This window comes from Budorcas taxicolor, chromosome X, assembly GCF_023091745.1.
Source record: "Budorcas taxicolor isolate Tak-1 chromosome X, Takin1.1, whole genome shotgun sequence".
In the NCBI taxonomy this organism is placed as follows: domain Eukaryota; kingdom Metazoa; phylum Chordata; class Mammalia; order Artiodactyla; family Bovidae; genus Budorcas; species Budorcas taxicolor.
This window is the reverse complement of record NC_068935.1, coordinates 143,607,597-143,612,680: the sequence shown is the minus strand read 5'-3', so window position 1 is coordinate 143,612,680 and position 5,084 is coordinate 143,607,597. Positions and strand designations below refer to the sequence as shown.

General features: G+C 50.2%; 1 pseudogene; it reads left to right on the top strand.

Moving 5' to 3' along the window:
• Positions 1 to 1,941: 1,941 nt before the first annotated feature.
• On the top strand, positions 1,942 to 4,849 carry LOC128070534 (RE1-silencing transcription factor-like; annotated as a pseudogene).
• The last annotated feature ends 235 nt before the right edge of the window (positions 4,850 to 5,084 follow it).

Below are 5,084 nucleotides of genomic sequence, written 5' to 3'. Positions count from 1 at the left end.
AGCCATCCAGATAATCTCCTTAGCTGTGACCTCACTCAGCTCCCCAGAGACCAATTTCTAGATAGTCTAACCTGAAGTAGCTAAAGAAGTCGTAAAGCTTTATGGAGAAAAGAAGCTATAAATCTAGGTTGCAGTGACTTTATCTCTGCGGGGGACACACGCCAAGAAGCGCCTGGAAAGAAAGCTGTGGTTAGCTCTTCACGTCCTCCAAGTTTAGTTAAACCTGACTGCCACCGGGGGGAAAAATGCAACAGTGAGCATCATAAGGGCAAACACAGTACTTCACTCATTCATTCGTCTAGGAACCTGCCACCCTACCCCTCTGTGTTAGGATTTCCCAGCCTTGAGAGGGAAGACGGATAAGCCAGCCATTACAGTGTCCTGCGACAAGGGCTGTGTGTTTTTTTAAGCCAGTGCTCATGGGGATTTGTTAAAAGCAGCAGGAGGAAGCTAAGACAGGCTGATGGAAGCTCAGACAGATCTACACTCTGGTGTAGAACATGAACATGGTCCAGATGGGAACAGGCAGGAATTCCAGGGCCACTCAGTGTGGACCTCTGCCTGAGGGCTGAGATTCAGGCTGCAAAGGAGGCCAGGGCAGCCACTCAAGTCAGATATGTAGAGGCTTTCATGAAGCTCGGTGATGAGCATGGAGAGAAAAAGGCAAAGAAACAGTTTACCTTGGGGTCGAAGAAACAGTTTACCTTGGGGCTGTAAGAGGCCACCTTCCTGTGCAATAGATCCAGTTTCAATCCCAGATCAGGGGAGCTAAAAGCCCACATTCCCTGTGACCGAAACAAACCAAGATATCAAACAGAAGCAACGTTGTAACATATTCAATAAAGACTTTAAAATGGCTCCACATCAAATAAACAAAAATCCTTTTTTAAAAAGAAATGATTTACATCAACACGTGGCCTTTCCTACGCCATCGTTCCTCCAGGGTGGATACGTAACAGTTAACCTTATTCTTGAAAAGAGGCTTTAGAAACAGACGTGTATTTCTGAGAGAAAGAGACAGAAAGGAAGAGACGGATTTAAAGAGCTGAAAATCGGGTAGTGTATCCCAACACATATACCTGTGAGTGCATGGTCACTTGCTTCAGTCGTGTCTGACTCTTGTGTGAGCCCAGGGACTGTAACCCACCAGGCTCCCCCGTCCATGGGATGCTCCAGGCAAGAATACTGGAGTGGGTTGCCATGCCCTCCTGCTGGGCATCTTCCCGGCCCAGGGATCGAACCCACATCTCCTGAGTGTTCTGCACTGCAGGCAATTCCTTACTGCTGAGCCCCCCATGACAGATATGATCACAGGCAAACAGTTTCATCTCTTTACGCTCCCCTCATCTGTAGAGGGGGTCAGTCCCACTTGCAAGGCCCGTATCTCAGGCTTCGTTGCGAATTGCACGCTGTGACACGGAAACACACACTTTAGAAAGCACGGCTGTGGCAGGCGCCGGGGATGTCTTGTCCTGAGGCCAGGAGCGGAGCTGCTTGGGGCCCTAGTGCTGAAACTTGCTTCCTCTCGCGCTCCTGCTGCTCCAGGTCCCGCCGCAGCCCCTCGCCCGCCGGCGGCCCTCGCGGCTTCCTCCCTCCGCGGCCTCTCCCTTTGGCCGGAGGGCGCCGCTGAGCGCGGCCGGGCTGGTTGAGTCAGCCCGGGACCCGGGCGGTTCCGCCAGTGGGGCTGGGCAGCGATTCCGGCGCTCGGGGCCGACTTGGCTCACGCTTCCCGGACTGGGCCGCGCGGGCCGGGGCGGGGCAGCCTGGGCTGGGAAGACTCGACGGCGCCCCGAAGTTGCCCGTCGCTCCGTCTTCAGCGCTGGGGAGCCCAGGAAACGCTTCAGGACGACTCGGTGTGTCGCTGGTGCAGTGAGCGCGCGAGGCGAGGGCAAGCGAGGGCGCCGGACTTCGCGAAGAGCTGCTTTGTGCGTGAGCACAGATATGGCCGCCCAGGTAATGGGGCAGCCTTCCGGAGGAGGAGGGCTGTCCACTGGCAGTGGCACCATGGGCATGGCCTTGCCAAATGACATGTATGACTTGCCTGATCTCTCTCGAGCTGAACTGGCTGCGCCTCAGCTTATCATGTTGGCAAACGGGGCCTTAACTGCGGAGGTAAATGGCGGCTGCTGTGATTACGTGGTTGGCGAAGGAAGACAGATGGCAGAATTGATGCCTCTTGCGGATAGCAACTTCTCAGATAGTGATGCAGAAGCACTTGAGGAGTCTCCTGAGGTGAAAGGCCAACCCAATGGGCTGGAGAACATGGAACGGGAAGGTTTGGAACTCAACGTTGTGCAGCCACAGCCTGTGTTTGAGGTAGCAGCTGCCTCAGAAACGTACAGCTCAAATAAAGACCTCCCTCAGGAAACACCCGTAGCAGAGGACAAGTGCAAGAACTTGAAGACCAAACCCTTCCGCTGTAAACCATGCCACTATGAAGCAGAATCTGAAGAGCAGTTTGTGCATCACATCCGAGTTCATAGCACTAAGAAATTTTTTGTGGAAGAAAGTGCAGAGAAGCAAGCAAAAGCCAGGGAATCCGGCTCCTCTACTGGGGAAGAGGGCGATTTCTCCAAGGGCCCCATCCGCTGTGACCGCTGTGGCTACAATACCAATCGCTACGATCACTATACCGCTCACCTGAAACATCACACCCGAGCCGGGGACAATGAGCGAGTCTACAAGTGTATCATATGCACGTACACCACAGTGAGTGAATATCACTGGAGGAAACACCTGAGAAACCATTTTCCAAGGAAAGTTTACACATGTGGGAAATGCAGCTATTTTTCAGACAGAAAAAACAATTATGTTCAGCATGTTCAAACTCATACAGGTGAACATCCATACAAATGTGAACTTTGTCCTTACTCAAGTTCTCAGAAGACTCATTTAACCAGGCATATGCGTACTCATTCAGGTTGGTGAGAAGCCATTTAAGTGTGACCAGTGCAGTTATGTGGCCTCTAATCAACATGAAGTGACCCGCCACGCGAGACAGGTTCACAATGGGCCTAAACCTCTTAACTGCCCACACTGTGACTACAAAACAGCAGACAGAAGTAACTTCAAAAAACACGTGGAGCTACATGTTAATCCGCGGCAGTTCAACTGCCCTGTATGTGACTATGCAGCTTCCAAGAAGTGTAATCTGCAGTATCATTTCAAATCTAAGCATCCTACTTGTCCTAATAAAACCATGGATGTCTCAAAGGTGAAACTAAAGAAAACCAAGAAGCGAGAGGCTGACTTGCCTGATAACAAAATCACCAGTGAGAAAACAGAAACAGAGCAGACAAAAGTAAAGGGGGATGTGACTGGGAAGAAAAACGAGAGGCCTGTAAAAGTGGAGAAGAAAGAGAATGTTTCAAAAGAGAAGAAGCCTTGTAGTAATGCCTCAAGCCAAGTGACCACCAGAACGCGCAAATCTGCCATGGAAGCTAAGGAAGTGGATGTGTCCCCGGGAAACAATTCAGAAAAAAGCTGCAAAAGCAAGAAAAGCAAAAGGAAGGTGGAAGCTGAAGCCCATTCCTTACAAGAGCCTGTTAATGATGAGGAACCTGTGACAAAAAAGAAAAAGAAGGCAGAAAGCAAATCCAGAAATAGTCAGGAAGTGCCAAAGGGTGACAGCAAAGTAGAGGAGAATAAAAAGCAAAACATTTGCATGAAAAACAGTACAAAGAAGAAAACTGTGAGAAGTAAATCCTGTAAGAAAAGCAGCCAGCCTGCTCCTAGGAGGCCCACTCAGATGGAGTCTGCTCAGGTGGGGTGTGTTCAGACGGAGCCGCTGCCGCCTCCTTCTCCTCCCCCTCCCCCTCCCATGGGGTGTGGTGAGGTCGAGGCTGTCCAGAAGGGGCCTGTTCACATGGAGCCATCTCCTCCCATGGAGCCTGTTCAGGTGACCCCTGTTCAGATGGAGCCTTCTCCTCCTCCTCCTCCCCCAGAGCCTGCTCAGGTGGGGTCTGTTCAGATAGAGCCTCCTCCACCCCCTCCCCCTGTGGGGGATGCTGAGATGGAGGTTGTTCAGAAGGAGCCTGTTCAGACAGAGCCGCCTCCTCCCACAGAGCCGGTCCCCAGAAGGTCTCCTCGAAAAGATAACAGAAAGGAAAAGTCCAGCATGCTGAGTGAAATGGCACGGAAGGAGCGAGTGCTTATTGAGGTTGGCTTAGTGCCTGTTAAAGACAAGCAGCTTCTAGAAGAAAGTGCCAGTGCACAGGATCTCTTCCCACCATCACCACCCCTGCCAAAGGAAAAGTTAAAAGGGGAAGAATCGGAAGACCAAAATGTGTTCCCTGCAGGCGAAGGAAATAAAGAAGCCCCTCTTGAAAAAGTGGGAGCAGAAGAGGGTGAAACTTCAGAGGATAAACCTCAGGCTGAAGCTATGCTGTGTGCAATGGAGACAGACACTGATGAGAAGCAAGCAGAGAATTTCCCGAGCAGAGACTCGGCAGTTGAAGAACCAGTTTCACCACCACTGCCTTCTCTACCGCTAGAAAAACAAGAAGCCGTGTCCACAACTGCTGTGGCATCACCTCCTGTCACGGTGGCAGTAAATGAGTCTCAGGAAATGGATGAAGACGAAGGCATCCACAGTCATGATGGAAGTGACCTAAGTGACAACACGTCAGAGGATAGTGATGATTCTGGATTGAACGGGGCTCGGCCAGTTCCACAAGAGACCAGTGGGAAAGATGGAAAGGATGCCTTGGCTGTCAAAGTGGCCGAAGGAGATTTCGTTTGTATCTTCTGTGATCGTTCTTTTCGAAAGGAAAAAGATTACAGCAAACACCTCAATCGCCATTTGGTTAATGTATACTTCCTTGAAAAGGCAGCTCAAGGGCAGGAGTAATGAAACTCTGGTCAAGGCTTCAGTTCTTAGTGTATAAGGTCTCTGACATTTTACATTCATTTGGAGTAGTAGACAGCCTTTTGTTTTTAAAATTAATTACTGTCCAATCCTGATTTTTAAGTGGCACTCTTTTTCTTAGGACTCCGTGTACCTATTGAGGTACACATTTTAGTAAATCCAAGGGAGTTACTGTAGCAGACATCTAAATCTGTAAGCGTTTTTCTTTTTTTTTTTT